This window comes from Mytilus galloprovincialis, chromosome 1 (genome assembly GCF_965363235.1).
Source record: "Mytilus galloprovincialis chromosome 1, xbMytGall1.hap1.1, whole genome shotgun sequence".
Classification (NCBI taxonomy): Eukaryota; Metazoa; Mollusca; class Bivalvia; order Mytilida; family Mytilidae; genus Mytilus; species Mytilus galloprovincialis.
The window spans coordinates 99021960-99031682 of record NC_134838.1 but is presented as its reverse complement, the minus strand read 5'-3'; the positions used below and the strand labels follow the sequence as shown (position 1 = coordinate 99031682).

Sequence of the window (9723 nt, the reverse complement as noted above, 5' to 3'; positions counted from 1 at the left end):
AGAAGGATCCTATTAAGGGACAACTGTTCATTGCACATTTCAAATAATAAAAATGATAATACAATTGATAAAAATACAATTGATAAATAGGAAAACTTAACCACTGCAAATAAACAAACTTGGTTATTCAATGTGGTTGAGATACATGTATTCAGAGCAGGCTGTTCTTAATCTCTTAAAATCTAGACGAAAGAGTCTGTTTTAACTGCAATATTTTAGAGGATGAAAAACATGTACTTTTAAATTGTCCCTTGTATGAAGATCTAAGACATGCTCTTTTTATTGATATATTGTGTCATAATGATATGTTTTTAAACTTGTCTGATGAAGAAAAATTTACATCAGATCAAATTTATTCGTTCATTTTAATCATACGTTTTTTGATTGAGTTAAGTCTGCCAATTGATATTTTATCGTATGTTTTTCTTTGTTGTGATGTTATGCTATTGTTTCAGAAAAAGGGAGAAGGTTTGGATCCATTAAAACGTTTAATCCCGCTGCAAATGTTTGCACCTGTCCTAAGTCAGGAATCTGATGTACAGTAGTTGTCGTTTGTTTATGTAATATATACGTGTTTCTCGTTTCTCGTTTTTATATAGATTAGACCGTTGGTTTTCCCGTTTGAATGGTTTTACACTAGTAATTTTGGGGCCCTTTATAGCTTGTTGTTCGGTGTGAGCTAAGGCTCCGTGTTGAAGGCCGTACTTTAACCTATAATGGTTTACTTTTTAAATTGTTATTTGTATGGAGAGTTGTCTCATTGGCACTCACACCACATCTTCCTATATCTATATATGTTTAAAAATACCAATATTTGTAATACTGTTGCCAAAACCTGCAATAACATTTAAACAAGGAGAAACAGTATTTTATATCATTAACTACTGTATTTGTAGTATTTTATAATGAATAAGTATTATTTGTATTTTAATAGTCTCTCATAATTCTTTTAAGAATGGCACATACATGTATTTAATTGTTTTAACTGTGTTTACTGTATAATTAGTTTTATAATTGTAACTTGTTTTAATCATGTTGTATGTGGTGAGACTTTAATAAACTATTGAATTTTGATTCTTGAATCATAATATTTGTTTCTTTCTCGTTTTCAGATTGAATCAGACATCGACTGAATGTAAAATTTATCATATTCTGGTGTTGTTCCTTTCTTATGCTATCACATGCGACCACTGCGGATTTTAGTACTAGTACTATTTATTCTGAATATTCTTAAATAGTATGCTTCATTGACCACTACCAGTTGATTTGTTCTAATCATTGAGACAAACCCCTGGTTCCGAATATCATCGAGCATCTAATGTTACAGAATAAACCGTTTAGATCAGATATAAGAATATTTAGAGGACTTCATCGACTAAGGAGTCTTGACCTATCATATTCCGATCAAAAGTTTAGACCTATGGCATCCATAATAATTTTCCAATCGTTGTCAAATATAACAAAGTCGACTTTACAGAATTAAGAATGGAAAAGTATGCCTCATCATATCTTTCACATGCTTCCGTACTTAGAAACTCGATCTAGATCTAAGCAACAACGAAATGAACTATTTAAACTGGAGTCACTTTAGATATCCTAAGTATCTTAAAGATATCAACCTCAGCAACAATTTAATTTTTCTAGACGGTAAAATTAAATATTTCAAACAATAGCATATTCTGTACTTGTGATAGTCTTTCGTTTTTTTGAAGACCAAACATTTAATAATGTGACAATTAAAATTATCCTGAAGCATACACTATGTGTACAGATCCGAAAGGCATTGCTAATAATTTGGTTGATGATGTTAAATGCAAACAACAATTCGAAATTATAGCCTACACAATTATAATAACTATTTTATTTGGATATGTTTTTGCTTTTATTGCATATTAATCCATATACTGTATTCGATATTTGATTCGTATTTCGATATCCCTAAGTTTTTGTAAATTAAAAAAAAAGTACAGGACCACCACTTGTATTTGATGGTTATGTTATTTATAGCGAACCAGATAAGAACTGGTTGTATAATAGTCTTTCAGCGTTTCTTGAAAAACAACATGGATATAAATTATGTATGCATGATAGGGACTTTCAATATGGAGGAATAATGATAGACAATATTGTAGAAAATAGGAAGAACAGTTGAAAAATAGTACTTAACCTTTCAGAGAATTTTGCAGAGAGTAAGGGGTGCCAATTTGAAGTTCTCTTGGCCCACGAAAGACTATTTGAACACGGTCCGGATTCTTTTATCTGTATAAAACTAGAAAAAAATACTACATTTCAAATGACAAACACATTAGATATGCTGCTCAAATTTTCCACACATGCAGATTGGTCAGAGCACAACAAGGAAGAATTTTATGCACGAATACTAGATTTTTATCTAGAATAAAATGATCAAATTGACCGAAACAATTATAATATAGAAGATGAAAACTTCAAAACTCACCGATTCATGCAAAGAAAAGATTTATAATAATGTAATACAAATGTACTCAGTAAATGGACAGCAAAATGCATAAGAAGAAATTCGATATATATTATTTGAAATTAATAGACGTTTTAATCAAATGACTGAAACACTTTGTAGACGTATATACTCTCTCGAATAGGCAGTGAAAAGCATATTACCTTTTTGAAGCACAAAGTACACTATATGGAAAGGATTATTGCTTAACTGCAAGATAATATAGCAGACTCACTATAGGCTTTAACATATATGTTATTCAGTTCCCATTACTGAAAAGGACTGGATGTTTTACATATCTGATAAATAACTATCCTCAACCCTACCAAAGCGACTTGAGTTTTATTTGAAGCCTAAAATTCAGCTGTTACATACATTCCATGGGAACCAAAACATTTAATTAAAAATAGAAAATTCATAAAGTAACGTACGTGAAGCATTTGATTCTACAAAAAAAAGCAATTATTTTTACACCATTTTCACCCAAAATAGTACCAAAATGGCATGCACTTTTGGTTACCCTAGAGTCCATACAATCTTTAAAAACAATATAAACAGTCATTTGGATTCCCTCCAGTTAAGAAATCGTCAATTGTGGCATATGTACTGTACATTTCTAATATCAAATGGTTGCTTTTACAATTTTTAAGGATGTTCGGTGTTCTAGTCGGTCATCGTAAATTTCCTAATTTTGACCTCCTTGGTTTCCTATAAACCCTGTATACAAAGTTCGGTGGTATATAAAAATCCATATGTCCGTCTGTCTGTCAGTCTGTCCATCCGTTTTGCTTCTTATCTACTTTTATACAGTAAAACTTAGGTTAGCCATGCCTGGAATGCAGTTGCATCACAGACTGGGGTTAGTCATAAACCAATGTCAATTCACTCTGACCTTGACTCACCTTTGACCACTAAAATGGTAAATATTTATCCAGTTCGTTTCCGGCTCATATCTTTTGGTTCACTTAACTTGGTATGAAGATGCATCATGGACATTGGGTGTATCTTATATTAAATTCAGACCACTCTGACTTTTGGCCCCTATGTTTTTAAAACCTTGTCTTATTTGTGTTCATTGCATAACGTTTGTTTCATAGACATTATGTTGACCAAACTTAGTATGCAGATCTATGGAATGGTGATGTGTCATAATAAAGTCAGGTCAGTCTAACCTTGAATTTTACCGTTGATTCCTATAATAGGAAGACATTGTCTGATTTATGTGTGTTGTATTTTTTTTTTTTTTTTTTTTTTTTTACAGCATTATCATTATTATGTTATCACTAATATCGATGAAACTGTGTCGGCTAAAGCATCAAACTGTCAATGGCCGTGACATTAATTTCGGAATTTAACGTATACAAACCCCAGACTTTGTTCCTTTGTCAGTTTATTTTTTTTTCAGATTGATATATAAGTAACACCTTGTCAAACTAACACAGAGACAATGAAATGAATGGCTGAAACGTATTAGACTGTGCAGACAGCTGTGGAGGCAGAAACCAGTTATTTTACAATAAATCTTTAGAATTTCATAGATTTATGATTTTATTTTCTTGAAAATTCATTCAAGCTTATATACAAATAAAATGTATGGTTTCAAGGAACTAAGATGTGTGCGTGCTTATGTTAATATATAGAAAACCTTTAAATTTGGGTGTCTGTCCAGCATGGAGATTTAAAAATTTATAAATGCATTGCAAATAAGGCAAAAAATGTGATGCTCTGATACCAATCTAATCCTCACCTGTAAAATCCTGCTAAAAACCGACAAGAATTTTAGCCAAAATTCAAGAGAGAAAGGATATTCAGTGAATTAGAGCCTTGTCCGAACCTATCCTTACCATCAAAATCTCAAGATATTTTTGTTTACATAAAACTGAATTTTTCCCTCACTTTGATTGGATGCCGTCAAGTGAGGAGACCACAATTTTGACATCTGATTGGACCTATATGTGAAGGAAATCCCCAACCTGTGTATGCAACTACTTACCTCAATACTTAACTATAACAAAATTTCTGCGTGGGACACATGTTCTGGTACACCAAAACTGGTACCTGCCACCTTTAACCACTCATTGAAAACAATATATTTCCATTTTTTTAGTCTGATTGAGCTCTATAGTCATTTACCATTAAAAATACATGCATTTTATATGGTTATAGCACAAAAGAAAACATTAATAGGCTTTGTAAGACCAAATTTATTAAAGCATTATTTGCGTCTTTTGCCGTCAAACTGCTTTCAATGCAAAAAAATTAGAAAAAAATGATTGTGTTCGTATTTAATAAATTTTATTGTGCGAGTTGTCTTGTACAGTGTATGAATTATCCAACAGTTTTTAAAACTACTTAAGTTTATTGTTTCATGCATGATATAAAACCACTTACAACTGATCTCAAGAAGTATTTTCCCATTGTTTGAGGTATTAAATAGTCTCAATTCTTGTCACTATCATTGTTCTGTTGACTGCAGTGCTGAAAAAGGCTTAGTTATGAATAAACTATTATTTTTGGTACATATGTTTCCCTTTGTAGATCCATGATGCACTAAACTAAGTGTACATTTATTCGCAATCAGTCTCATATCTCTTCTCCACATGAGCTAGCTGTGTAGGCCTATGTTGAAATTTTAGAATTGCCACACTATTGCTGATGAGAGAGACCAGTTTTCTTATTTCTATAGCCTGTCCTACAGTATCAACTATGTAGTAGACCTATAAAAAAAAGAAGAATTCATATATTCATAGTTAAAAAAGTAAATAAATAAGAAAATGTCCATATCATATGAAATAAATCATTATAACAGGTAATATACAGTATAATCAGCTTTTTCTTGTACTATGCTGAGGCTTATTTTACTTTTTTCTCTCTTTGTAATTGCTATTTCTATATAATTTATGATATAAAATCATTGTTTGGTGAACATAATCATTTTAAAACTAATCAATTGAATGTCATTGTTTGTATTGGGATACAGAGTTATCTGTCTTGATATTTGATAATTCTTAAAATCCATGTAAAAATTATTTGATTGCAAACAGAACTATACCTTGACTGTTAATAAAAGAAATATAATACCACACACCTGTAGAACTCTTAAAAAGGAACATTTTGTGATATGTTAAAATCATGTTTAGGCTTAAGGTGGCAGAAACCAGTTATTTTACAATAAATCTTTAGAATTTCATAGATTTATGATTTTATTTTCTTGAAAATTCATTCAAGCTTATATACAAATAAAATGTATGGTTTCAAGGAACTAAGATGTGTGCGTGCTTATGTTAATATATAGAAAACCTTTAAATTTGGGTGTCTGTCCAGCATGGAGATTTAAAAATTTATAAATGCATTGCAAATAAGGCAAAAAATGTGATGCTCTGATACCAATCTAATCCTCACCTGTAAAATCCTGCTAAAAACCGACAAGAATTTTAGCCAAAATTCAAGAGAGAAAGGATATTCAGTGAATTAGAGCCTTGTCCGAACCTATCCTTACCATCAAAATCTCAAGATATTTTTGTTTACATAAAACTGAATTTTTCCCTCACTTTGATTGAATGCCGTCAAGTGAAGAGACCACAATTTTGACATATGATTGGACCTATATGTGAAGGAAATCCCCAACCTGTGTATGCAACTACTTACTTGTGTAGTACAATAGCCTAGAATTTACATTCATTTATTTTTTCAGTCCACATGATGCAATTATATACCTCAATACTTAACTATAACAAAATTTCTGCGTGGGACACATGTTCTGGTACACCAAAACTGGTACCTGCCATCTGTAGTTTTTATCTAGTAAGTTATCATCACTTTTTTGTCAGTAACCGCTTGTCAATTTAACAGAGGCAATGATTATATGAAATGTATATTATTAGTTGAATAGTGCACTAGTGACCTAATACGATATATATGTGGTCAGTAAATTCCATATGGGGTGAGAGCGAAGCTCGAATCCCCATATGGAATTTACTGACCCCATATATATATCGTATTAGGTCACTAGCACACTATGTAACGAGTTTATCTTACCGACTATCTAGACAGATGATATTTAGTCTAGTGGCCTATAAAAGTTCATTATCCATTTCATCGTCTTTTGAAATCTTTAAGTTTTTTTTCTCACCGCCGTGTTGTTTGAATTTATATAAAGGGACACAACTCCACTACTAACCTAATATGGAACCTTACTAACCTAATATGGAATATCTCCACGAGGTTGCTCTTAACCAATTATATTCTTAGAAATGCATAGGAGGCAAGATAAATTAAATTATTAGTAAGTGGGAGGAAAATCTAGTGTTTTAATATAATAACATAAAAAAAAATGTCCAATTATTACCACCTTTCCCTTTTTTGACTTTAGTTCATTGTTAACTTATTCGTTGATTAGGCATGTCTTTGGACCAATATAATTTAAATTTACAAAGATGCATGTAAGGTAAAAAGAATATATTTCTAGATTTTTCTTCCTGCTGGCGTGTTTTTGAAGATGAATAAGGTCATGGAAATGAAATTTTAGGTTATCAATATAAGAAAGACATAAGGAAATAGTATGCACGTATTTACTGGCTATGAGGAAAATAGCAAGTTTAGTTTCTCCCTAGACACCAACTATTTCCAGACTCGAAGCTGTCGAGGGGGACAATATGCTTGCTATCGTGCAATTTCCAGTAAATAAATGTAATCACACAGAAAGGATCTGAAATCTATTTCTAGAAAAAGTATAATATATCTCTGTATACTACAACTCTTACTACTGTTCCAATTGAAAAATCTTGAGAATGTTAAAAAAAACTTCTTTTTTTTAATTTGAAGCAGACGAAGTAAATTTCCGCGAAGCCATTGCTGTCATTAAATGTATACTTCGTTGAACATTTAAATTTAGATTCATTTATTATAAACAACAGTTGCTAACCAACAAATAATTTTGAATGCATAATACCCTCTTGATAAGCCTCCCCAAGTATATCGCCTTCATAGATATGAGATGCAAAACTGATTTTTGGCCTGAAAATTTCGTTTGTTGGTTAAATTCTCCTTTTCGATCTGTTCTTATGTTATTTTTGTGCTTAAAGAAAATTTCAAACTTCTTTTTTATCAGATGATTGACACAAACGTTAGACATTTTAGATAAGATAAAAGGCGTTAAAGAGAATGTGTTGGATTTTAAGGGGTCATTTCAAAATATGATCAACATTGTCCGAGTTCTTCGTCCTACTTTTTCTTATCAGTATTATGAATATTTTAACTGTGGAAACATTTTTCTTGATCATTTATATTCACCTTTATTTAAATTTTCTCATTGCTGTCATTAGTTTTTTGTTGTTGTTGGTAAACAAATGATACCACATTTTCAACTGCAACAATTAACACACATTCAGTTAAAGTATTGTTAATTACTGTATAACAGTTCATTGCCAAGATTTCAAAGCTTGCAACTTTGCCAATCGTCCTGTATGTAAAATATCGCCATAACATTTCAGTTTCTAATTTTTTAGAAAACACCAGAACATGAGAAGTTTGGTTAGTTCTGTTTTTGGTCCGTCTACAACATTTCTCTTTAAAAGGAGAACAAACTATATTAGCATAATGTTTGCTACATTAAAAGCTGGGATCATACAAATTTTATGAATTCTTTTACCATTACTCTTTACAGTAGCAGTGAATAATGTTTCGTGAATTGTTTTAATCAGTCGTGAAGTAATTTTTTTTCTTTCGTTTTCAGTAGGTTTTTATTTATTCATGGGGGGGACGTTATTTTTTAATTCGATTATTTTAACTAATGCTGATAAATTATTTTCTCACTCATGCATGGCGATGATATATACAGTCATTATATACATTTGTAATGGAGACTCATTTATGGTATGCAGATGTGCTTCGTAAGATTTCAACGTATAAACGATTTAATGATTTTTTTAAAAACGTGCGACTATGTTAAAAACGTGAAACCAGCTCTCTTCTCCATTTAAACGAAAAGCTAACCATTTACTGAACTAGATTTGAAATTGATTTAAATATTATGTATAATCAGGAAGTAGATAAACATTTAAACGGGAGGAATCAATTAAGGCAAGTGCTCGGTTTTTATAATATTACTCGTATCTCATTTAAGGTAAGACCACTAATTTTCAAAGAATATAATTCAGGAGACTGGCAGCTTCATTTAATGACCATATAATAATGTATCGAATATCATTCAACTATCATAAGTTTTCAAACTAATTTTACATGTACAGGCTTATTTCTACTCTACTTTTGTTTCTTTTTTCGGATATGGTTTAAAATATTCGAGAAAAACAAATATTAAGAAAGATTTTATGAAAAAGGAAGATAAAAAATTAACATCAAGATATCGGAAATTTAATGAAAAGGGGGGGGGGGGGTAGTGTTAATATTGCTTACATTTATTTTTTTGCTGTGATTTCAGATAGTATAAATGTAATGGTATGAAACATGGAAAAAAAGTAAACTCTTGATAGGGCATTATTTAATTTTTTTTATGTTATTTTTTGGGTAAATAGGATTTCAATTCGTACTTAGATCTAATGAAAAAAATCACAAGGACCAAGTTTAATCACAAGGTTTTGCATAATTGACAGGCTCTTGCTCTATATGTCCTTGATCCGAGTGATTAAAAACTTATTGATCAAAACTATAGAACATTTCAGCATAGGTTGACACCAGTTTAAAAATAGTAGAGTATTTCGTTTGTAAATCACTGGAGCCTTTAACAGAATTTTGGTTTGTTTTGTTAATCAATGTATACATATATAATTGTACCAGTTAATTTCAAGAAAGGATTAATTGTTAAAACTTACCTTGATTATACGAATAGAAGATACAGTATGATGTGATTGAAAATACCCAACCTAAACAAACTTTACACAAAGAGTTAATTATCTACAATGACGAAGAAAAATTCTTAACATATGAAAAACAAGCACTTAAAATACTATGAGGTTTAATACATTCAGTATTTTACACTATATGTACATATTATATCTGGGTTGTTTCATTGAAAATCGTTCTAATGTATATAACTTGAGTTATTGGTGCCTGGTCCATATCGAATTTTTCTGTCTCATTGTGGTTTAGTGGCGTTATCTTCTGCAAGTTAACTTATCTTTGGAAATTTCTATTTTGTTATTTGATAAGGGATTTTCCGTTTTGAATTTTCCTCGAAGTTCGGGTTTTTTTGTTTTTTGTTTTTTATTTTACTTTCCATTAACATTCAA

The 9723-nt window shown here is 30.8% G+C and overlaps 1 long non-coding RNA gene across 1 annotated transcript; it reads right to left on the bottom strand.

The window, feature by feature from the left end:
* Window positions 1-4749: 4749 nt before the first annotated feature.
* LOC143046952 (uncharacterized) lies at window positions 4750-9402 on the bottom strand. The gene is made up of 2 exons (XR_012969327.1): window positions 9307-9402; window positions 4750-5193 (listed from the first exon to the last, which is right to left on the bottom strand). It is a non-coding gene; the product is annotated as an uncharacterized LOC143046952 (long non-coding RNA).
* Window positions 9403-9723: the final 321 nt, after the last annotated feature.